Source organism: Rhagoletis zephyria, unplaced genomic scaffold (assembly GCF_001687245.7).
Source record: "Rhagoletis zephyria isolate East Lansing unplaced genomic scaffold, Rhagoletis_zephyria_1.1 Rzeph_scaffold_00068, whole genome shotgun sequence".
NCBI classification, from domain to species: domain Eukaryota; kingdom Metazoa; phylum Arthropoda; class Insecta; order Diptera; family Tephritidae; genus Rhagoletis; species Rhagoletis zephyria.
In genome coordinates this window covers 466,630-491,352 of record NW_016157152.1, presented here as the reverse complement: position 1 = coordinate 491,352, position 24,723 = coordinate 466,630, and the positions used below count along the sequence as shown (strand labels likewise).

At 36.6% G+C, this 24,723-nt stretch overlaps 1 protein-coding gene across 9 annotated transcripts in view; it reads right to left on the bottom strand.

Moving 5' to 3' along the window:
* LOC108371389 (syntaxin-binding protein 5-like) overlaps positions 1-24,723 on the bottom strand; it is a 552,451-nt gene that overhangs the window by 117,365 nt on the left and 410,363 nt on the right. The gene's annotated exons all lie outside the window — the stretch shown is intronic.

The window sequence follows — 24,723 nt, the reverse complement described above, 5'->3', positions numbered from 1 at the left end:
TGCTGACAATTGTCACTCTGACAAAGTTGTCGCGACAATGGCGACAAAACCAAATAGCTCCGTCGGAAAGCTTTCACAGGAGAGTTTTGTAAATTTATTTATATGGTAATGGCGCAAATTTCATTACTTTTGAATAATTTTGAATATTTCCTAAAACTAAAATAATGCTAATGCAATTATTACATATGATTTACATATAAATTTCATATGACTGGCGACAGTTTTGTCAACGACAATTTTTTTCAATGGAATTTCTCATAGAATTTAAGAGGAGGTGACAGTTGTTTTTATGGAACAAAACACCCACCAAACTGTCGAATTGTCACTGACACCATGGAAAATGCCTGTCGTTACAAAATTATCACTACCGCTTTATGAAATAGGCCCCTGATTGAAAGAAAACCGAATGTAATTGGTTTACGTCATAGAAATAAAATGCGAAAATCTACACACGTTAGGGTCACCCTCACTTTTCATTTCCGTTATGCAAATCTTTGAGAATGCTTTATGAAGCTCACAATTTACCGGCAAAAAATTCGAACTACTACTTGTATAATCTTTACAGCCTTGAGCTGAGTGAAGTCCTTAGACTCTTGCGAAAAGATAAATTATGGCAGTTATTCATCACATGACTGACATTAAAATGGCAAGGTACCTCCATCAAGTTGTAACATTGTGTTATCCCTTTCTTTTTAAAAATTATTGTTACTTTCTTTCTGCATGTTATAGTTAATCTCTTGGAAAATCATAATGCATATTACATCAAGACCACCAACAACGACTAGAATACGCTATTCGTTTTACACAATTAGCCACACAAATTGATTTTTTAGGTAATATTTTGATGTCGGATGGAATTTCAATGGTTATGTCAACAAGCAAAACTATCTATAAAAATCCAAGGGCAACACATCAGCGCCAGTTACACCCATCCAGATCCACTGTTTGGTACGGTGATATGGCCGAAAAAGTTATCGGCCCATACTTCTTCTAGAATGAGGATGAAACGCCAGAAACGATTTCTGGGGCTTCTTCCAGAACAATGAATGACAACTTTAATGAATGACAACTTTTTGCGGCCAACGGCAGAGAAGTATCCCAATTTGTGGTTCCAACAAGATGGAGCGACTGCGCACACTGCTAGGCAACTAGGAACCTGCTGCGGGAAATTGTGGTAAGTCTTATTTGGCCCACCCTGTAGGTTAAGTTAGGTTAGGTTAGGTAAGGTGGCAGCCCCGTGTAACCGGACCTCACTTGGACAATATAAGATTGTCCTTTGTGATACCACACTTTCGAACGGCCCCCTAAACTTTATCGTTAAAACGCTCCGAGCCGATTATATATTTACTAAAACGGCTGATCTCAATGCCCCAGGGCCGCTCGGAGCTATTTAGAAAGTGAGAGCCAAAGTACTTCAACCTTAAAGCTCAGTTAGTCTAGACTTAACTTAAATTAACTTACCGTAAGAAATCATCAATGATTACTCAACACGTCAACTTAAGCCAAGAGCGGAAATATTTTGTTTTTGTGTTGTCTCTTTCAGCTGAATAACAGTTCACCGCCTAAAATGCCACATCAAAAAAAAAATAAACATCATGCCAAAAAAGTTTTTGCTTTCATTTATTTTTAAGAAATACAAAAACGATAGTCTGGCAAGCCTGATTCTCTCACCGCTCTCAATTTTCGTAAGGCCGTAACTTAAGAACCTAAAATCTACAGGTTCTCAAGTTTCTTACGGAAAGTTAAATTTTAACTAACCGCCAACACAGTTGCTCATATAACAGGTTGTCCAAAATATAAAGTTAAATTAAGTTACGGAAATTAAGTCTAGACTAACTGAGCTTTTAGCCTCGCAAACGCTGGGCACCTAAGAAGGTAGTGTTGAGGTCCTCTTCCAGGCAACTGCGACATAAGGGGTCCGGTATAATGTTCAGCCTTACTGCGTGAATACCGATAGGACAGTGACCCGTTAAGATCCCCACCAGAAGTGAGAGCTGTGGCTTTGTGAGTGTGAGGGGTGCCCTCGACCGCCCCCGGTCCACCCTCGGCCAAAACGACCTTGCGATCGCGCATGTCGTGGCATTCGTCCAGCGTTCGCTGAGCTGACATGAAGCCCATCTATTTAAGAGCGTACCGCAAATGATCAGTGGCACCGCCAGCCGCTCTTTATCCGGTGATAACGTTTCACGCGTTCCTTCCCTGGCCAGCTCGTCGACCACGCAGTTCCCCCCAATGTCGCTGTGACCCGGAACCCAAATAAGCCTAATGCAGAAATATTCCGACGCGGCCGAAAGAGAGAGCAGACATTCCTTAACCAAGTTAGTGCGCACCTCTAACGAACTCAAGGCCCTGATAGCCGCTTGGCTATCAGAATATACGCTCACTTGCCTGACTGTTATAACGCTCCTTAGCAGTGAATCTACCGCCACCTTGATAGCAGCTACTTCCGCCTGGAATATACTGCAGAATTCCGGGAGCCTGAACTTAGTGCTGATGGAGAGCTCTCGACAGTAGACCCCTCCACCAACCCTGCCGTCCAGTTTCGATCCATCCGTAAAGAAGTTCACCACACCCCTCTTCCAGAAGTTCCGCCCGGCCCACTGATCCCTTGAGGGAAAGTGGACAGAGAAGAAGCTCCCAGAAGCCGTATCAGTGGTGCAGTAATCCGTACGATCAGGAATGAAATCGAAGCCCCCTAGAACTCCAGAGTGTCCAGTCCCTAAGTTGGTCAACCAATCGGTTTCCCTGAGTCTAATAGCCGTTCGCGCCGCGAAAATTCTGCCTGCAACGTCGACAAGCGCTACGTTTAACATTACGTTCAATGCTAATGTGGGGGCGGTCCGCACTGTCCCACTAATACCAATTAATGCAGCCCGTTGTAGGCGTTCCAGCTGCCTAGCTAGTGTAGCCTTTTCCAGTGAGTTCCACCAGATTAGGGCGCCATAAAACATAATTGGCTTGACAACGGTCTCGTAGAGCCAATAGACAACTTTAGAGGAGATACCCCATCTCTTACCAATAGCTCCCCTACTGAAATACAAGGCCATTGATACCTTTCTTGCCCTTTCCTCGATGTTTGGCCCCCACGACAACTTCCTGTCTAGGATCAAGCCCAAGTACTTGACCCTGTCGGACACCTGTACGCGCAGACCACCAACCGAGGGTAGAACAGCGGCGAGGATTTTATATTTTCTTGTAAATAAGACCAGTTCTGTCTTACTGGGATTGACGGCGAGGCCACTTTTGGCCGCCCAGTTAGTAACTATGTTAAGGTACCGTTGGGTCAGTTCATACAGCGTGTCAAGGTATTTACCTTTAACTCGTCTGCATAGGCAATTCCCCGACAGCCGTGTTTCTCCAGCTCCACTAGTACTCGTTCACCACGACGACCCAGAGAAGGGGCGAGATAATCCCGCCCTGCGGGGTGCCCCTGCTCACCATGCGAGGCAAGCAGGCGCTGCCCCAGACGGCCATGACAGTTCTGTCACGCAGCAAATTTTCGATGAGCCTAATGAGACTGACCTCAAGCCCAAGCTTATCCAGCGGCCCACCCTGTAAAAGATACTGGAAAAACTCGAAGAGATAAAATTTGAGGTCCGTCCGAAGAAAGCCAAACGAGGACTACCTTCAGAGCGTATTTTGTATTGTGGAACGATTTGCCGTCGATACAGAATTTACCGTCAATCGTTCCACAATACATAAATGATAAAGTCATTTTTGGAGTTTCTTTTATTTTCATATGTTAATTCTAAGATTGGAATCATTACATTTTCATTTACTTACGTACTAGGTAAAAATTACAAAAATTTCCCTAGGAAAAAATAGAGGTTTTTTAAATTATATGTATCATTAAACAAAAGTTTATGGTCCTCCCAATGTCTGATTCATGAATATTTTGGTGAAATCGAGTTTGTTCAGATCAGAAAATTTGCAAAGAACTGCCACGGATTTTAAAACTTGGCCATAAAACCTCATTCTGGTAGAAGTTAATTGGTTGAATTCCTAAAATAGCTGTTCCGCTAAGTTGTAAAAAAAATCATATTATAAATTCCGTGGTACTGGCCTTAAAGTATTCAAAAAGAAATGACCACCATGTAAAAAACTTGCAGACTTTCGTGATTTAACTTTAGATTGTTTGAGCTGGCAAAAATTACCACAGATCATTAAAAATAAAAGCTAACTATTTGAAAATACATATTTTACATACACATATTTATTCAAAAACTAGAATTATTAACAAAAACCAAAAAAAAAAAGAACCAAATGATGTAATGCGCTGGTTCAAGGAATGCCAAGAATCCCCCCAACCGGATTTAGAAATGTTGAAACTTAATAATCACAAAGATGGAAGAGTTTTATTGCCTCTGGTTCCATACCACATTAGATTAGTAAATTATAACAAAGTAAGGAATAGGATTTTTTTCTGATTGCCCTGAATTATTAAATAAAAATAAGAAAATTAAACGTTCCACCCTTAGATTACGTAGATTCTGGAAAGCAGTTCGAATGACCAAAAAAGTTTTAAATTCAGCAATCTTACGAAATGAAGGCAACTCATTATGTTATGCGAAAGTGAAGTTTTTAGATTTTAAGGAACTTGGTTTATTAGATACGGGCGCTAGTATTAGCTGTATCGGATCTACACTAGCAGATGAAATTTCGCGAATATCTCGTTTCCGTAAAATTCATTCAAGTGTGAAAACTGCGGATGGTAAAAGTCATAAAGTTGAAGGGACCGTAGACGTCCATATAATGTTCAAAAAGGAAGTGAAAATTTTGAAGTTATATATAATACCGTCATTAGATTCTAGGCTTATTTTAGGTATAGATTTTTAGAGCGTCATTGAACTTGCTCCTGAAGTTATCTCGGCCATTTCGCATGATGAAAGTCCCTCCGATAGTGTTGAAGAAGATAACTCATATCCGCTTACTTCACTGCAAAAACAACAACTAACTTCGATAAAACCATTGTTTCCGAATTTCGAATTGCAAGGTCTGGGTCGAACCAGCCTCATCGAACACGATATCGATATAGAAGAAATAAAACCTATTAAGCAACGCTATTATCCTGTTTCACCAGCTGTAGAGAAGCTGATGTTTAACGAAATTGATCGCATGCTAAGTCTTGGTGTTATTGAGCCATCTAGCAGTGCTTGGAGTTCACCAATGAGACTTCTGCTCAAACCTGGCAAGGTGCGATTGTGTTTGGATGCACGCAAACTCAATGAGTTAACCAAAAAGGATGCATATCCTTTACACAACATACAAGGTATTTTTTCACGGTTACCAAAGGCAAACATCATCTCAAAAATCGATTTAAAAGATGCTTATTGGCAAATTGGTTTGACAGAGCGATCTAAATCGTTAACTGCGTTTACCATACCTGGAAGGCCATTGTATCAATTTAAGGTCATGCCATTTGGGTTATGTAAAGCGCCGTCCACTATGTGTCGTTTGATGGATGAGACCACCAGCTGATCTAAAACATTGCGTCTTTGGGTATCTACATGATCTTTGTATAGTATCTGAAGACTTTAACACACATGTGGAGATTTTAATCAGGATAGCGCACCAGTTCAACAAAGCGAACGTTAACGTTTCTAAGAGTAGTTTCTGTGTGATGCAGGTGAAATATTTAGGTTTTGTTATTGGAAATAGTGGTATTTCCACAGATTTAAGCAAAGTTGATTCGATTTTATCCTGGCCCGTGCCAAAAACTTTAAAACAAGTACGAAGTTTTCTTGGTTTAGCTGGATGGTATCGAAGGTTCATTTCAAATTTCGCTGATGTAACTTTTCCTATTACCCAGGTGTTGACCACCAAGAAAAAATTTTTGTGGACAGAAGAGGCGTAGAAAGCTTTCGAAAAGTTAAAATACTTGCTAGTCTCGGCTCCAGTTATTTCAAACCCCGATTTTTCAAAAAATTCTTCGTGCACTGCGATGCTAGTGACTACGGTATAGGTTCAATTAGATGCAGATGGTGCAGAGAAGCCGATTGCTTTCATGTCTAAAAAAACTTAACTCTGCGCAACGAAATAACAGCGTTACCGAACGAGAATGTTTGGTTGCGATTGAAGCCATAACCAAATTTTGATGTTATTTGCAACTGCAGGAATACGAAATCATCACCGACCACTCCAGTCTTGTGTGGTTGATGCGACAGCAAAATTTAAGTGAAAGGCTTGCGCGATGGGCACTTAAACTGCAAGCTTATAAATTCACTGTCAGTCATCGTAAAGGAAAGGGTCATATCGTACCAGACGCCTTGTCCCGCATCCCTGCTGAACTTAATAACGTAGAAGAAATTAATCCTGAAATCGATTTAGACTCCGAACACTGGCCGATTTTTCATAATCCCCATCAAGAAGCATGGTTTTGATATTTTCTCCGGGTATCTTTATACCACTGCTCTCAATTCCCATGATAAATGGTTTAAAGTCATCAGTAAGCCCGGCAAGCATTATGGCACCTAGCCAATCGTCACTTATATCAAATCCGATCCCGGATAACTTATTCGCGGTATTTACGAGTTGGTTAACATAGGCCGTCATAGATTCACAATTTTCTAGACATGTGGTGATCAATTTCCCTAGTAAACCGATTTTGCACGTTAATCCGGTGTCATCGTATAGGTTTTGTAGCGTTTTCCAAACATCATAAGCCGTTTTCTGATTTTGTATGTGTACATAAATCGACTCGTTGACGGATAAAATAATCTTTGCCCTCGCTTTTCTTAGTTTTTTTTCGTCCTTTTCTGTAATAGGCTCAGTAATGCACTCATGAAGGTCACACATCTCCAAAATGCTTTCCATTGCGAACCGCCACGTATGGTAATTTTCACTTCCGCGCAGCTTCTCAACCACTTGTAACGATGCTTCGGCCATTGCCATTTTCACCCTCTTAACAACCAATGTTTTCTTACGCTCGAAATTTTACTTTTAAAAAAATTAGCAACGTATGCTTTTGTATAGAAGTTTTAATCGACTTTACACAGACACGTGGGCTGTGCCCATAACCTCTTAAAATGAAAGAAGCGGGTTGAAAAATGCAGAAGTGGTTTAATTAAGAGTTCAAAGCAAAGTAAAGTAAATGAATGTACAGAAGATATGATACAAGTAAATATTAGTAGGGTTGCCAGATTAATACTTTCTACCACCATGGCTCGGCTTATAAACTTCTAAAGAATCTAGACTCACTGGAAGAATCAAATTGCTTGCTGGATAGAGAGGATCAAATGGCATTACTGCGGGAAGATTTAAGTCGAAATACCACAAAAGCATACGACAATATAACTTGCGATCTCGACCAGTTCATTTCAAAGTAGGGCAGGAAGTTTTCCGAAGAAATTTTGCACAAAGCAGCGTAGAAAAGCGTTTCAATTCCAGGTTAGCACCGCTGTTTATCAAAGCTAAAGCAACATCTTAGAAGATTTACAAGGGAAAATCATTGGCACTTTCAGTGCTAAAGACATTCGTCCCTAGTCGGCCTTTTCCCTCTAACTCTTATCCTTAAAAATCAACAAGTTCTCTGGTTTTGTAATGCGCTGGTTCAAGGAATGCCAGGAATGCATCCCCCCCCTCCGCCGACTGTTAGCTAGTTTCATGAATGGGTCCCGACCGGCATACACTTTTCCAGCAACAAATTGATGGGTTTTGAGAGACAAGCTTTCTTCCGTGATTGCTTAAAACGACAGTAGGTAGAAGTTGCGATTCTTCCTCTGAAAATTGCCTATTGCATACCCACTCCAGCCAAGAATACATTACAATGATTAAGTGTGAATTGCAGCGGATTAGCTGCGCTTGATTGTAGTTGAATCACATGAAGAAAGTGGAAAAAGCAATAACAGTTTATAAGGCGAACTTAGCACAGTGCGTAGGCAACTGGCTGAGTCAGCTGGGGTCGTTGGATCGAGTCCCGCTGAAGAAGTCCAACAAAATTGTTGAATATAATTGTTATAAGGCCATAAATAACAAAAAACAAATACATATCGATGGCCCTCTGCAATAACGGCACAACTCAAAATTTCATGTTTTTGAGTTATATTATGTTTACAAATAACCATATTTTTCTGTGGCAAATCGACATACCAATCCGGCAGAAGCGCAGTTTTGCCATTTTCCACAAAACCGGAGTAGTAAGGGTTCTTACTACTGAACAGTGGCACATGTCTCACATTTATCGTGAATATTGTCATAAGTCAAAAACTCTCGATAAGTTCGAGATGCTTTTAAGTGAAATAACAACACTTTTCGTATTGGGCCGTTGTTCATTACATAGTTTCAGTAAGCCACTTTTCGATTTGTGCCGTTGCAACGATTTGCGTTGAACAACGCGTTGTTCAGCAATACAAATGGAGTTTTTTTCGTTTAACTATTTAGGAGTGTTTACTTATTTCGTCTTTTTGCAGTCCAATACTTACAAAATCTTTTGATAGAGTCATAATTTGAAAGCTTACAAATTTTCCCTAATGACTGCAAATAATCCGGAATAATCACGTTCCCAGGGATATTATTTCTAAATTAAGAAACACAAAATCTTTAATTGGCTCTACTGAAATATATCAAACTTTGAGTTGTGTCGTTATTGCAGAGGACCATCGATATGTATGTAATAAATATAGAATCATTGGCGAATGTTTGAAACAAATATTCTATTAACGGTAGACATTGGAATTCTATGAAATTGCATATTTTTGTTTAGCATCCAAGAGATCCTGGACCAAGACAGAAATTCCTTTGCATATTTTTCACAACTATATTTTTAATAATTAATGAAATTTCACCTGTTTCCTGCTTACCTATTAAACTGAAGTTTGGCACTCACCTTTAGTTCTGATTACAATACAATCACGTAATTCAGTATCATTGTAAATCCAACATGGCCCCCGCACAGTGGTCGGAGAAACCATGTTTTACGCGAAAAAGGCATATTTTGAAACTGTGATAAATTAACCGGAATAAAGCTATTCTTATTCAGAAATGTTCAACGAACTCAAAACTGATTAGTACTTTCAATAATATCTGCTGAGAAAGCCGTTGAATCCGTTTAATTCAAAAATTCGATCGTGGTACGTTCTATAAGATATGAGTTGATAACTTTCTTAAAAAATTGTTTATGGAAACTTTCAATTCTAACAGTAATTGCTGTTTTGGTCTTACTTCTGAAACATGGAAAATAGTAATTTCATATTAAATATTACACAAAACTTGGTAGCTAAATTATCAACACCTAATAACACGGATTATTTTTCAAGAAATATTTTCTTCAAAAAGATATAACTAATTTGTAGGGCCGAATAGGATCTTCATTCCTTTACCAAAAACTAAAAAGAAAAGCCGCGCATACTCGCGCCAAAAGGAGTGGCGGCCATGTTTATTTCACTAAACCTACTTTAGCAATTTGTCCAAATAATATAAAGTGTATTAAAATATTAAAGATAAATGCCATTTATTCTATTTTTGGCATCATATCATTTATAGGATGTGTCTTCACAAAGCTGAAGTAAATTTTTAAAAATCCAACAACAAATCCATATTAAAAAAACGATTAAATATGAAAAAATACAAAAACTTGGTACCAATATTCCCTCGTAGTTTAATTTTATAAGGGTCTCTACCGGGTGTGCGCTGCACACATGTATTTTTTTCACGTCTATCACCCCTTTTTTCTCATGTGTTTTTGCTCAGTGGCAATTTATACACAATTAGTAGCGGCACATTAATTGAACTACTAAATGCATTCATACATATGTACAAATGAAGGTAATAATGTATGCGCCTTCCCAGGGAGGTTAAGTTCGGGTGATAAACCTATGGATAGTTACATACTGTGTACATATGTACCATCAATTAAAATGGGGAAAATATATTACAAAGCAGCAAAAATAAAAAGCTTTCTATGAAAATCGGAAAGCGACATACACAGCCTACAAATTATGTATCGCGTCAACTCGCGGGAAATTCCCCGATTTCGGTTTAAGTCTCAATCGGGGAATGGATACTTTTATAAATTAAAAAAAAAAAAAACAAATTAGACGAATATGTTAGCACAATGTTAATTTTTAACCATTTGTAGCTATTTGGGGCGAAATTTTTTCAGTTTGAAATTTCTCAAGCACGTACAACTTGTATGGGACCAACCGAAATTGAATGGCGTGCGTATGAAGATAACTCAATTTCCAAATTTGGTTCTGCGTGACATGAAATCAAATGCAACCGCACGCAAGCCAATTTCGGGTTATGCAAAAAACAAATAAATTCGAATATTAGGTTAGCCTGTAAGTTTTGGGCTAGACTAGAGGAAACTTAGAATAAAATCGAATGACCAGTTTTTGAGAAAATGCCCGAAATATATATTTCCAGCAGTCAAATTTTTAGTTTTGAGGCCATAACGCTATGACAGCTCTATATTTTATAAACACAATAATATAATAAATATAATTAAAATACACCGTTATATAGCTTGTTTTAAGAACTTTCTATTGATATCCATATGAATGGAACGGAATGAGTGGTACGGCCTCAGTAGCATTTTAAAAAATTGCCTTTTTTCGAATTTCAGGCACCAGCCACGCCCACAACGGCATACGAATCGAAACATTCTGGAACAAAATCTTCTTACTTTTTTTGTACTTTAATTCCTGAAAGTTTGAAAAAAATTAAATGAAGGTACGTACAGATGCCACATACATCTCGTAGTGAAGACGCGAACCAAAACCAATTTATCTCTATATCTTTCCAACCAGTGTTGCCAGAACTTTTTGGGGCGACCGGCTATATTGGCAAAAAAAGCGGCTAAAAACGGCTAAAATGTTTCAACTAAAATTTACATGTTTTATTTGAAGAAATCGCGAGTAAAAGACTAGTAAAGTCATACAATTTTTTTTTGTTAATAAAGGTTATACGTAGCTAAGCTTTACCACTCGTTAAATAAATCACAAAACAGAGACTGGTAAATTCATTACAAATAACACAGGTTTACAAGAAAAAAAAACTTATGCATATTTAACCAAACCTATATATCCCTATGGGCCAATTTCACAGTGCGAAGTTAACTCAGAAACGGCAGTTAACTAGAGATTTTCAGTACAAAAATATGTAGTTAACTGCCGACTCTGAGTTAACTACACACTGTGAAATTGGCCCTATGCTATTCGACACGCTGAATGCGAATCCGAAGTCCGCTAGTCTCCACCACGTCAGGTTCGTGGTCAGTTGAAGGTCAAGTAGGGAAAAATTTATTGAATAAACCTGAAAATTCATATACATAAGGTTTTACATTCGCTGAACCCGAATCCGAGGTCCGTTAACCTCCATAATGTCAGCTTCGAGGTCATTTGAAGGTCAAATAGGACATAAAATTTATTCAATAGAAATTAAAAAAAAAATTGTTTTTGTTGTCACTGAAACCGAGTATGGAGTCCCTTGATTCCTCAAGGTCATCTGGAGGTCATGCCAAGGTCATCCCAAGGTCAAATTCAGATGAATTTTATTGAATTTTCAGGTTTATTCAATGAATTTTTCCCTACTTGACCTTCAAATGACCACGAACCTGACGTGATGGAGGCTAACGGACCTCGGATATGCTTTCAGCATGGCGAATAACATAGGGATATATAGGTTTGGTTTAATATGCATAAGCTTTTTTTTTTTGTAAACCTGTGTAATTTATGTACAACAAAAGAAACTGTCGTTATAAGTACGTATATCATAAGTCATGTTTGTATTACTTAAATATAAAAACGAGATCAATTACAAACTTATGGCGTTTTCTTTTTTATCGAAAAATATTGCCTTACATTGCAACATTTGCACTAGGTCACTTTTCGTCCTGAAAATGGCTATATTAGTATAAAGTATTTTGCTTAGTCGGAAGGCAATAGTTTGAGAAATGAACACGTTAAACTGTGAAAGGGCTGAAGAAAACAGGCCAACATTTTTTCGAGAAAAGAAAACGCCATTAATTTACATATATCGAACAAGCCGGTCGTTTTTTTAAGTTTTCAACAATTCAACTACATATTTAATTGTATTTTGATATCCATATATTCGAAACTCCTGTTTTTAATGTTTTACTGCCGACGTTTGGTGTACAGTGCCAGATTTGCGACAGACCGATTCAAACTGTTCACCCACGTACTCTGTCCCATTATCAGTGCGTATAACTTTAGTTCTCTTACCGCATTGTTTCTCGACTAGTATCTTAAACTCCTTGAAATAATCAGCAACATCGGATTTACTTTTCAGGAGAAATACGAACACTTTGCGGGAGTAGTCATCTACGAATGAGAGAAAATATTTCGCAAAAAGACATTGTCTCCATCGGCCCACATATATCAGAGTTAATAAGCTGTAATAAATCAGAACTGCGGTTGCCAACATGCTTAAATGGCAGCCGTGATTGTTTTCCCTCGTAGCAAGCCGCACACCCCGCCAACTCACTTGCGTCGCCACTGAAGTACAGATTACTGTTTTTCTGATTTTTTAACTTACATAGATCTGCGTAGTTTAAATGGCCTAAGCGGCGATGCCACGTCATTACACTAACATTTGCTTTTGCCACCATGCAAGAGATCGATTGAGCACGAAGTTTATATACGCCCGAAAAAACTTTAATATTGGCTATCAACTCTCCATTTTGACTAATTATTTTACAGCTGCCCTTGTTAAATGCGATTTGGTTCCCATTCTCAGTGAGTTGCGAAACAGACAACAAATTCGATGTTAGTTTTGGAACATATAAAACACGTTCCATTTCAATCTCGATGAGCCCTATACGAAGTGCGACCCTACCGATTCCTCCGACAGTCATTTTTTTTATTATTTGCTGTTGTTATTTCATTAATGGATGTGTCTTTAAAATTGTAAAAAAAATCTTTTTAAGGGGTCATGTGTATGGAAGCACCGCTATCGATGCACCAATCTTGTTGATTGCTACCGTCTTCATAACTCGCATAAGTACCAAAAGCTACTTTGCTACCTTTGCTTGTGTTGCTAGGTTGTTGTCTAGCTTTTGTACTTTGATTGCATTCTTTGCTAATGTGACCCTTTCGACCGCAATTATAGCATTTGAAATTATGCTTGCTAGCTTTTGCCTGCATTTTCTTGACACTTAACAATGCCCTGCCGTCGTGGGCCGATTTTTCATAATCCCCATCAAGAAGCTTGGTTTTGATATTTTCTCCGGGTATCTTTATACCACTGCTCTCAATTCCCATGATAAATGGTATAAAGTCATCAGTAAGCCCGGCAAGCATTATGGCACCTAGCCAATCGTCACTTATATCAAATCCGATCCCGGATAACTTATTCGCGGTATTTACGAGTTGGTTAACATAGGCCGTCATAGATTCACAATTTTCTAGACGTGTGGTGATCAATTTCCGTAGTAAACCGATTTTGCACGTTAATCCGGTGTCATCGTATAGGTTTTGTAGCGTTTTCCAAACATCATAAGCCGTTTTCTGATTTTGTATGTGTACATAAATCGACTCGTTGACGGATAAAATAATCTTTGCTTTTCTTAGTTTTTTTTTCGTCCTTTTCTGTAATAGGCTCAGTAATGCACTCATGAAGGTCACACATCTCCAAAATGCTTTCCATTGCGAACCGCCACGTATGGAAATTTTCACTTCCGCGCAGCTTCTCAACCACTTGTAACGATGCTTCGGCCATTGCCATTTTCACCCTCTTAACAACCAATGTTTTCTTACGCTCGAAATTTTACTCTTAAAAAAATTAGCAACGTATGCTTTTGTATAGAAGTTTTAATCGACTTTACACAGACACGTGGGCTGTGCCCATAACCTCTTAAAATTAAACAAGCAGGTTGAAAAATGCACAAGTGGTTTAATTAAGAGTTCAAAGCAAAGTAAAGTAAATGAGTGTACAGAAGATATGATACAAGTAAATATTAGTAGGGTTGCCAGATTAATACTTTCTACCACCATGGCTCGGCTTATAAACTTCTAAAGAATCTAGACTCACTGGAAGAATCAAATTGCTTGCTGGATAGAGAGGATCAAATGGCATTACTGCGGGAAGATTTAAGTCGAAATACCACAAAAGCATACGACAATATAACTTGCGATCTCGACCAGTTCATTTCAAAGTAGGGCAGGAAGTTTTCCGAAGAAATTTTGCACAAAGCAGCGTAGAAAAGCGTTTCAATTCCAGGTTAGCACCGCTGTTTATCAAAGCTAAAGCAACATCTTAGAAGATTTACAAGGGAAAATCATTGGAACTTTCAGTGGTAAAGACATTCGTCCCTAGTCGGCCTTTTCCCTCTAACTCTTATCCTTAAAAATCAACAAGTTCTCTGGTTTTGTAATGCGCTGGTTCAAGGAATGCCAGGAATGCCCCCCCCGCCCTCCGCCGACTGTTAGCTAGTTTCATGAATGGGTCCCGACCGGCATACACTTTTCCAGCAACAAATTTATGGGTTTTGAGAGACAAGCTTTCTTCCGTGATTGCTTAAAACGACAGTAGGTAGAAGTTGCGATTCTTCCTCTGAAAATTGCCTATTGCATACCCACTCCAGCCAAGAATACATTACAATGATTAAGTGTGAATTGCAGCGGATTAGCTGCGCTTGATTGTAGTTGAATCACATGAAGAAAGTGGAAAAAGCAATAACAGTATATAAGGCGAACTTAGCACAGTGCGTAGGCAACTGGCTGAGTCAGCTGGGGTCGTTGGATCGAGTCCCGCTGAAGAAGTCCAACAAAATTGTTGAATATAATTGTTATAAGGCCATAAATAACAAAACACAAATACATATCGATGGCCCTCTGCAATAACGGCACAACTCAAAATTTCATGTTTTTGAGTTATATTATGTTTACAAATAACCATATTTTTCTGTGGCAAATCGACATACCAATCCGGCAGAAGCGCAGTTTTGCCATTTTCCACAAAACCGGAGTAGTAAGGGTTCTTACTACTGAACAGTGGCACATGTCTCACATTTATCGTGAATATTGTCATAAGTCAAAAACTCTCGATAAGTTCGAGATGCTTTTAAGTGAAATAACAACACTTTTCGTATTGGGCCGTTGTTCATTACATAGTTTCAGTAAGCCACTTTTCGATTTGTGCCGTTGCAACGATTTGCGTTGAACAACGCGTTGTTCAGCAATACAAATGGAGTTTTTTTCGTTTAACTATTTAGGAGTGTTTACTTATTTCAAGAAACAGGCATATTTTGAAACTGTGATAAATTAACCGGAATAAAGCTATTCTTATTCAGAAATGTTCAACGAACTCAAAACTGATTAGTACTTTCAATAATATCTGCTGAGAAAGCCGTTGAATCCGTTTAATTCAAAAATTCGATCGTGGTACGTTCTATAAGATATGAGTTGATAACTTTCTTAAAAAATTGTTTATGGAAACTTTCAATTCTAACAGTAATTGCTGTTTTGGTCTTACTTCTGAAACATGGAAAATAGTAATTTCATATGAAATATTACATAAAACTTGGTAGCTAAATTATCAACACCTAATAACACGGATTATTTTTCAAGAAATATTTTCTTCAAAAAGATATAACTAATTTGTAGGGCCGAATAGGATCTTCATTCCTTTACCAAAAACTAAAAAGAAAAGCCGCGCATACTCGCGCCAAAAGGAGTGGCGGCCATGTTTATTTCACTAAACCTACTTTAGCAATTTGTCCAAATAATATAAAGTGTATTAAAATATTAAAGATAAATGCCATTTATTCTATTTTTGGCATCATATCATTTATAGGATGTGTCTTCACAAAGCTGAAGTAAATTTTTAAAAATCCAACAACAAATCCATATTAAAAAAACGATTAAATATGAAAAAATACAAAAACTTGGTACCAATATTCCCTCGTAGTTTAATTTTATAAGGGTCTCTACCGGGTGTGCGCTGCACACATGTGTTTTTTTAAGAAGTTTCACGTCTATCACCCCTTTTTTCTCATGTGTTTTTGCTCAGTGGCAATTTATACACAATTAGTAGCGGCACATTAATTGAACTACTAAATGCATTCATACATATGTACAAATGTAGGTAATAATGTATGCGCCTTCCCAGGGAGGTTAAGTTCGGGTGATAAACCTATGGATANATTCTATTTTTGGCATCATATCATTTATAGGATGTGTCTTCACAAAGCTGAAGTAAATTTTTAAAAATCCAACAACAAATCCATATTAAAAAAACGATTAAATATGAAAAAATACAAAAACTTGGTACCAATATTCCCTCGTAGTTTAATTTTATAAGGGTCTCTACCGGGTGTGCGCTGCACACATGTGTTTTTTTAAGAAGTTTCACGTCTATCACCCCTTTTTTCTCATGTGTTTTTGCTCAGTGGCAATTTATACACAATTAGTAGCGGCACATTAATTGAACTACTAAATGCATTCATACATATGTACAAATGTAGGTAATAATGTATGCGCCTTTCCAGGGAGGTTAAGTTCGGGTGATAAACCTATGGATAAATAGTTACATACTGCGTACATATGTACTAGGGATGTTGCGAATGTGGAATTTTAGACATCCGCGGATGCGAATGCGGATGCGGATGTTTAAAAGCTAACATCCGCGGATGCGAATGCGGATGTCAAATATAGTGAAAGCTCCAATATGCGGACACCGATGGTCACCTTTTTTGTCCGCCTATGAGAAATGTCCGCTTATAGGAATTTCGTAAAAAAAAAAATTAAAATTCATACTGAAAAAATTGTAATTGCGGGTTTCTAAATTAAAATAATATGTATTCTTCAATAGACAGAAACAGGGTGAATTAAAAATTAATTCAAATTTATTGCGTTTTCTTTCCTACCGATAAATCTCATTGACCATTGGCAATGAAAAGGCAACACTTTTTCTAGAAAATAAAATATTTTTGAATGTGGGCTATGTTCTTGTGTACATATACATATCGTCGTTTAAAGTACAAAACCGCGTATCGTCATTCTGCAAAACTGCGTAACTGACATTTCCTGCCAAAAATTGCATTTGCTCACACAAGCTCTTGGCTCAATCCATATCCATTCGTCCTGAAATATACTGGCCAGGTATGCGATTGCTTTATAAAAAAGAGAACCATTTTGAAATATGAGTGTTTTTACTCTCTAGAAGATAATTTACATAATTCACATACGCGGTTTTGCATTTTGTTGATACGCGGTTTTGTATTTTAAACGACGATATGTAGAAGCGCAAGAGTCAACATTTGACTGAAAAACAAAACAAAATTGACCGCTTGTTACAGCTTCGCGTCCGCTTATGGGAGAGTTTTTTTCATAACTGGACATTTTTGAGTGTCCTCGTCCGTTTATCGGAAAGTCCGTGTATGGGATAGCATTTTGTATGGAAAAAAGCCAAAAATTGTTCGTTCCCAATAATGTGTCCGCTTATTAGAGCGTCCGTCTATGCGACCTTTCACTGTATTTTAAGAAATATTTTTGGTGAGTACATAGGTGATTTAGGTAAAAAAAATGGAAAATTTAGTAATTTTTAATATCTTTTTTATTTAGTACTTAAATTAAAAAATTGGAAGAGTAATTTTGCAGCTTTTTCGGGTTACAGCCTGTTTCCTAACGGGTCGTAAATCAAACCTGCGCCATTAAATAACTACTCGCTCGAGGCGACAAACTTGAAAAACTTTAAACTTTACAAAATTGTAAATTCTTTTCGATTGACGCTGCACTTGTTGAGAGGACTTCAGTTTTTTTTTTTGCGGCTCAATAATTCGAGAATTGCATCGGGCTGCAAATTTCGGATGTATCCTCGTGAATTTTATCTTCACAATCTAGCATCATGGCAATATTACTGTTTAAACACCGTTGTGTTCCAATTTGGAGAACCAATTCTTTTGGTTGTTTCAAAATTTGGAGAACCTGTTACGACATCAGCGTTTTTCGATTTCAGTTTTTGTAATTCATTTTTAATCCTGTCTTCTGTGACTGGTTTGAAAAATGTGTGCTTATAGCGTCGCGACGTTGTGAATAGGTGGATATGGCTAATAAATTGCTATTTTGTAGGAATGAAAATTTCGAAGAAAATTCTGTTTTGAAAGTCGTGGGTGCCAGCAGAATTAGTTTAAAATCTTGTAGTTTTGTTAAAAAGGTATCCCGTTTTTTATAATAATTTCAGTTGTTGGAATCACGGACGATAAAGGTCTCAGATTTGCTTAATTCCCGGGTGACCTCTTGGAAATGTTCACCTGTAATGAACAGCTTGTAATTAGTTTTTTTATTAGTTAGCTGAGCATGGTTTTTCCTAGTTTCAGGCAGTCACAATTAATTACTCACTCACCATGCGCTCAATGTGTTTTGATATATTTTTTGGGGCACTTGCACAATATTCGCATTCGCAAAAGCTCCGCATTGATTATTGCGAATGCGAAAGCGAATGCGAATGTTAAAATTTATGCGGAAGTTCCGCGGTTGCGAATGCGAATGCGAATATTCGCAACAACCCTGATATGTACCATCAATTAAAATGGGGAAAATATATTACAAAGCAGCAAAAATAAAAAGCTTTCTATGAAAATCGGAAAGCGACATACGCAGCCCACAAATTATGTATCGCGTCAACTCGCGGGAAATTCGCCGATTTGCAGGGAATTTCGGTTTAAGTCCCAATCGGGGCATGGATACTCTTATAAATTAAAAAAAAAAAAAAAACAAATTAGACGAATATGTTAGCACAATGTTAATTTTTAACCATTTGTAGCTATTTGGGGCGAAATTATTTCAGTTTGAAATTTCTCAAGCACGTACAACTTGTATGGGACCAACCGAAATTGAATGGCGTGCGTATGAAGATAACTCAATTTCCAAATTTGGTTCTGCGTGACATGAAATCAAATGCAACCGCACGCAAGCCAATTTCGGGTGATGCAAAAAACAAATAAATTCGAATATTAGGTTAGCCTGTAAGTTTTGGGCTAGACTAGAGGAAACTTAGAATAAAATCGAATGACCAGTTTTTGAGAAAATGCCCGAAATATATATTTCCAGCAGTCAAATTTTTAGTTTTGAGGCCATAACGCTATGACAGTTCTATATTTTATAAACAAAAAAATACACCGTTATATGGCTTGTTTTAAGAACTTTCTATTGATATCCATATGAATGGAACGGAATGAGTAGCATTTTAAAAAATTGCCTTTTTTCGAATTTCAGGCACCAGCCACGCCCACAACGGCATACGAATCGAAACATTCTGGAACAAAATCTTCTTACTTTTTTTGTATTTTAATTCCTGAAAGTTTGAAAAAAATTAAATGAAGGTACGTACAGATGCCACATACATCTCGTAGTGAAGACGCGAACCAAAACCAATTTATCTCTATATCTTTCCAACCAGTGTTGCCAGAACTTTTTGGGGCGACCGGCGGCTAAAAACGGCTAAAATGGTTCAACTAAAATTTACATGTTTTATTTGAAGAAATCGCGAGTATAAAGACTAGTAAAGTCATAAAATTTTTTTTTGTTAATAAAGATTATACGTAGCTAAGCTTTACCACTCGTTAAATAAATCACAAAACAGAGGTTTATTCAATGAATTTTTCCCTACTTGACCTTCAAATGACCACGAACCTGACGTGATGGAGGCTAACGGACCTCGGATTCGCATTCAGCATGTCGAATAACATAGGGATATATAGGTTTGGTTTAATATGCAAAAGCTTTTTTTTTTGTAAACCTGTGTAATTTTTGTTGAACAAAAGAAACTGTCGTAATAAGTACGTATATCATAAGTCATGTTTGTATTACTTAAATATAAAAAAGAGATCAATTACAAACTTATGGCGTTTTCTTTTTTATCGAAAAATATTGCCTTGCATTGTAACATTTGCACTAAGTCACTTTTCGTCCTGAAAATGGCTATATTAGTATAAAGTATTTTGCTTAGTCGGAAGGCAATAGTTTGAGAAATGAACACGTTATACTGTGAAAGGGCTGAAGAAAACAGGCCAACATTTTTTCGAGGAAAGAAAACGCCATTAATTTACATATATCGAACAAGCCGGTCGTTTTTTAAGTTTTCAACAATTCAACTACATATTTAATTGTATTTTGATATCCATATATTCGAAACTCCGGTTTTTAATGTCTTACTCACTCTCTCACATCCCTGTCTGAGAGCAATAATAAGTAACAATAAAGTATTTTGGCACCATGATACAATTGAATGGATTAGAATAATAAGGGTCTAAGTGACACTTTTTGAAAATATAAGTTATACCCATATTTGTATAGTTAAATGTAGTGTTTATTTGGTGACAAAGAGATCCAAGTCATTTCGGACATTGTAGTGTAATTTATTGGCCGGGCAATAATCATTTCAAAAGCATTTACCCAGAATTTACAATAAGTAATCAACTTTAACTTTAATTATCTCAAAACAATGTCAGACCTACTTAGATCCTTTTGATTCTAACCCCTTCAATTATTCACAGGTATTGTCTTCCCATAGAGTTTTGCTTCACATCGATATTCGTGCTCTTTTAATCTTAAACGTTATTTTCTGTGTTGCGAATAAAACTTCGAACATAAATTTAAGCCATTTGTAAGTAAATTAAATGAATTAAAAAATAAATAAATCAATAAATAAATAATAATAAATAATAAATAAATATAAAATCAAATAATAATAGTAATAATATAATTAATTATTATATTATTAATAATATAATTATTTATAAATATAAATAATAAATAATAATAATAATAATAATAATAAATTAATAAATTATAACAAAGAATCCCCGCTTCGCCCTTCTTTGGAAAAAACACAGTGACCCAAATATAAAATGGGGCGGGAGACTTTAGCAAGTTTTGGTTAATTTTATTTAGTTTATTTAATTTTATCCTTGTAATTTTTTTGTTGTGAAAATATTACTCAACAAACACCATATAAGTCTCAATTTTAGATTTTGTGCAAAAATTATTAAAATTCTGCCAAATTTTTAACTTTTTAATCAGCATCTTTACAAAATGGTGTGTATGCAGCAGGGTTGTTGCGAATATTCGCATTCGCAACCGTGGAGCTTCCGCATTAATTTTAACATTCGCATTCGCTTTCGCATTCGCAATAATCAATGCGGATCTTTTGCGAATGCGAATATTCAAGGGACCGAAAGTAACAGTTATTTTCTTTACGAGTTAAACTTGGCCAAATATTTTTTATTCCCAACTAAAGTCCTTTCCGGACAATAAACAAACCGCTTATCCAAATTAAACAAGTTTGGTATCAAATGAAAGAGGACTTAAATAGCTTTAAAACTGAAATGTCCAAACGAGCAAAGTCACCTACTGAAAAATATTTCAATTAAAAAATGTTAGTTTATTACCATAGAAGAAACCTTGGGTCAGGTATATGAATTTCTTTAGTATTAAATGATATAAAAAATATATAAATAGAGGTGGTAATCTCCGTTCGTTATTTCTGTTTAAAAGCTATTTCAGGCCTCTTTCACATGATACCAAATTAGTTTAATTTTGATAAGCTGTTTGTTTATTATCCAGAAAAAACCTTCGGAATAAAAAATATTAGGCCAAGTTTAACTGGTAAAAAATAACTGTTATTTTCGGTCTCTGGAATATTATGCAAGTGCAATGATAAAACGTATATCTGGCCAGTCACAGAAGAAAGGATCAAAAATGAATTACAAAAACTAAAATTGAAAAACGCTGTTGACGTTAATGGTTCTCCACATTCAGAAACAACCAAAAGAATGAGAATGAAGAATTCTTTGGAAAACAACGGTGTTTAAACAACGATCTTGCCATGATACTAGATTGTGAAGATGAAAGTCAGGAGGATACATCCGACATTTGCAGACCGATGCAATTCCCAAAAAAGAATTATTGCACCGCAATAAAAAAAAAATAAATATAACTGAAAGTCCTCTCGACTGGTGCAGCGTCAATCGAAAAGAATTTACAATTTTGTCAAGTTTGAAATTTTTCAAGTTTTTCGCAGCGAGCGAGTAGTTATTTAGTAGCGCAGGTTTGATTTACAGTCATTTAAAAACTTTTTATTGAATACAATGTTCCAAAATTTAAATTCATGTACTAAAAAAAATATTATTAAAAATTACTAACCTTTCCATTTTTTATTTTACTAAATCACCAAATTTACTCACCTAAATTATTTCTTAACAAGTAAAAAAGTCTAAGTTCGGGGGGAGCCGAACATTAAATACCCGGCGCAAGTATTCAATATAGTTTTTCACCTTTCCGAAAACTACCGCTACATGGTAAGCAGTGGTGGTTTTACGTCTGTATCAAACATCTTCGATAGCACGTTCAGTTAAACATAATGAGATAAACTTACATAGATATATGTGGGCGGCATCACGCCCATTTTTCAAAACTCCATAATAATGTTACTTCTTTTCAAGGGATTGTTGTTAGTATCAATTTTGGGTAAAATTAGCGTTATAAAAAGGTGATCGTAATTTTAGTCAGATTTCAATAACTTTCAACGTTTTGCCTTTATGGGGCAACCACAATAATCATTCCGAATTTGGTACAAATTGGTAGAACGGTTACCGAGATACACATATGTGGTCATAAGTGGGCGGGCTCACGCCCATTTTCCAACATTTTATTATAAGCGTACTTTTTGCTATAGAATTATTGCAAACATCAATTTTGAATAAATTAGATTCAGTATTTACTAATTTATTGAAGCTTTCGTATTTCTCTAAATTACCGTTATGTGGGATGTGGTCGTGGTTATTATCCGATTTTTTAAATTTTCAGCCGTTTGGTATGTTTTGTGAAGGCCAACAAGTGTGCCAAGTTTGGGAGAAATTGGTGGAGCGGTTCCCAAGATATACACATGTAATCATAAGTGGGCGTGCCTGCGCCCATTTTCCAAAAATTTATAATAATCTTATTTTTCGCCTAAAAATGATTGTACACATCAATTTTGAGTGAGTAAGCTTCAGTAGTTACTAAAATATCGCAGTTTTCGTATTTCTGAAAACTACCGTTATATGGCAGGTAGGCGTGGTTATCGTCCGATTTTGCCCATTTTCAACACCTCAAGAGAAGTACACATACCAAGTGTCGTTAAGATATCTCAATTTGTACTCGAGTTATCGTGTGCACAGACGGTTACTCTTTTCATTCTGATCATTTATGTATACATTTGTCTATATCTGTCGTGATTCGTTTTGCTTGTTACAAACAACCGTTATGTGAACAATGTTATAATACCCTTGCGTACAAGTGCGGTCGGGTATAAAAATACTTGACATCCGCATCCGCGGATGTTAGCGTTTAAACATCCGCATCCGCATTCGCATCCGCGGATGTCTAAAATTCCACATTCGCAACATCCCTGATATGCAGTTCTGTAGACCATTAAAATTTAGTATAATATGGTGAAAATTTTAAGTGCTAGAACTTACCGTTGATTTTTGTAATTTTTTTTATTACGATGTTCCGAATTTTTTCCATACAAAGTATGTTCTAAAATTTTTTTATATGGAAAAAAATGCGGCACACTTTACTATTTATACTAAAATTTTAAATGAAAAAAAAAACAAATGCAGAATTTTCATAATTTTTGCATAAAATATGAAATTTGGATATAAATGGTGTTGGTGTGTAAGTAATCAGCTATAATAATAATATAATAATAATAATAGATTGGCGCTTACACATATGTTAGTGTTTGGCCGAGCTTCTCCTCCGATTTGTGGCGTGCGTGCGCCTTGATGTTGTCACAAAGCGGAGGGACCTACAGTTTTATGCCGACTCCGAACGGCGATTGTATTTTTATGAGAAGCTGTTTTTCATGGCAGAAATACACTCGGAGGTTTGCCATTGCCTGCCGAGGGACGACCGCTGTTAAGAAAAAACCTTTTTTCGATATTTTTGCGATGTTGCTTTGACCAGTGTTTGAACCCAGGCGTTGTGGAGTGGAAGCGCGCACTGCTTACCACTGACCACAGCGGCCGACGAAGTAATCAGCTATACTTTCATAAAAAGTAATAAGCTAAAATGTCGCGTCCAGTTCATATTTAGGTCACTGTATCTATATGGCTCATTCCATCTCAAATCACCCAGGCCGGGGGAAAGTGAATTTAAGTTTGCGACGCAACGCAATTTTGCAGTAGCTTAACACTTGCACTTTATTATACTCAAATTTAATGGGCTACAAAATTGCATACTCAAAAAAATTCTAAACAAAGTTTTATTTTTTTTTTTTAATTGTAATGTACTATTTACTCAACTTCGGTGTAAAAAAAATCAGAACTCAAATTATTGTAGAGCGCACCCCATAACATTATACTTAAATATTGCGCAATACTCACTGATTTTTTGCAATTTTTTTTGAAATGGCATATTTTCAAAAACTAATTTTTTTTTTCAAAAAATTTTTATTTGGAAAATTTTTCAAGAAAAAAATTAAAAAATTGTTTCTTTGTAGGGAATTTTGATGTGTGTATGTGTGATTTTATCGATAAAAACGTTTTAATTGCGTATGCATGTTCACTTTGAGCAAATTGTGAGCACTGGTTGGGGAAATCTTCGGTAGATTGGGCAAATTGCTAATTGGGCCCCAATTGGGCCCGTTTGAAAAACTTTTGGCTCCGATAGGGCAACCTCAAAAAATTTCCAGCAAGGAAACTTTATCATAATGGGCAACAATTGTTGTGCCCTCAACTGGCACGAAAATCTGCTAGCATCATATAAGTGCATTTTCAGAAAA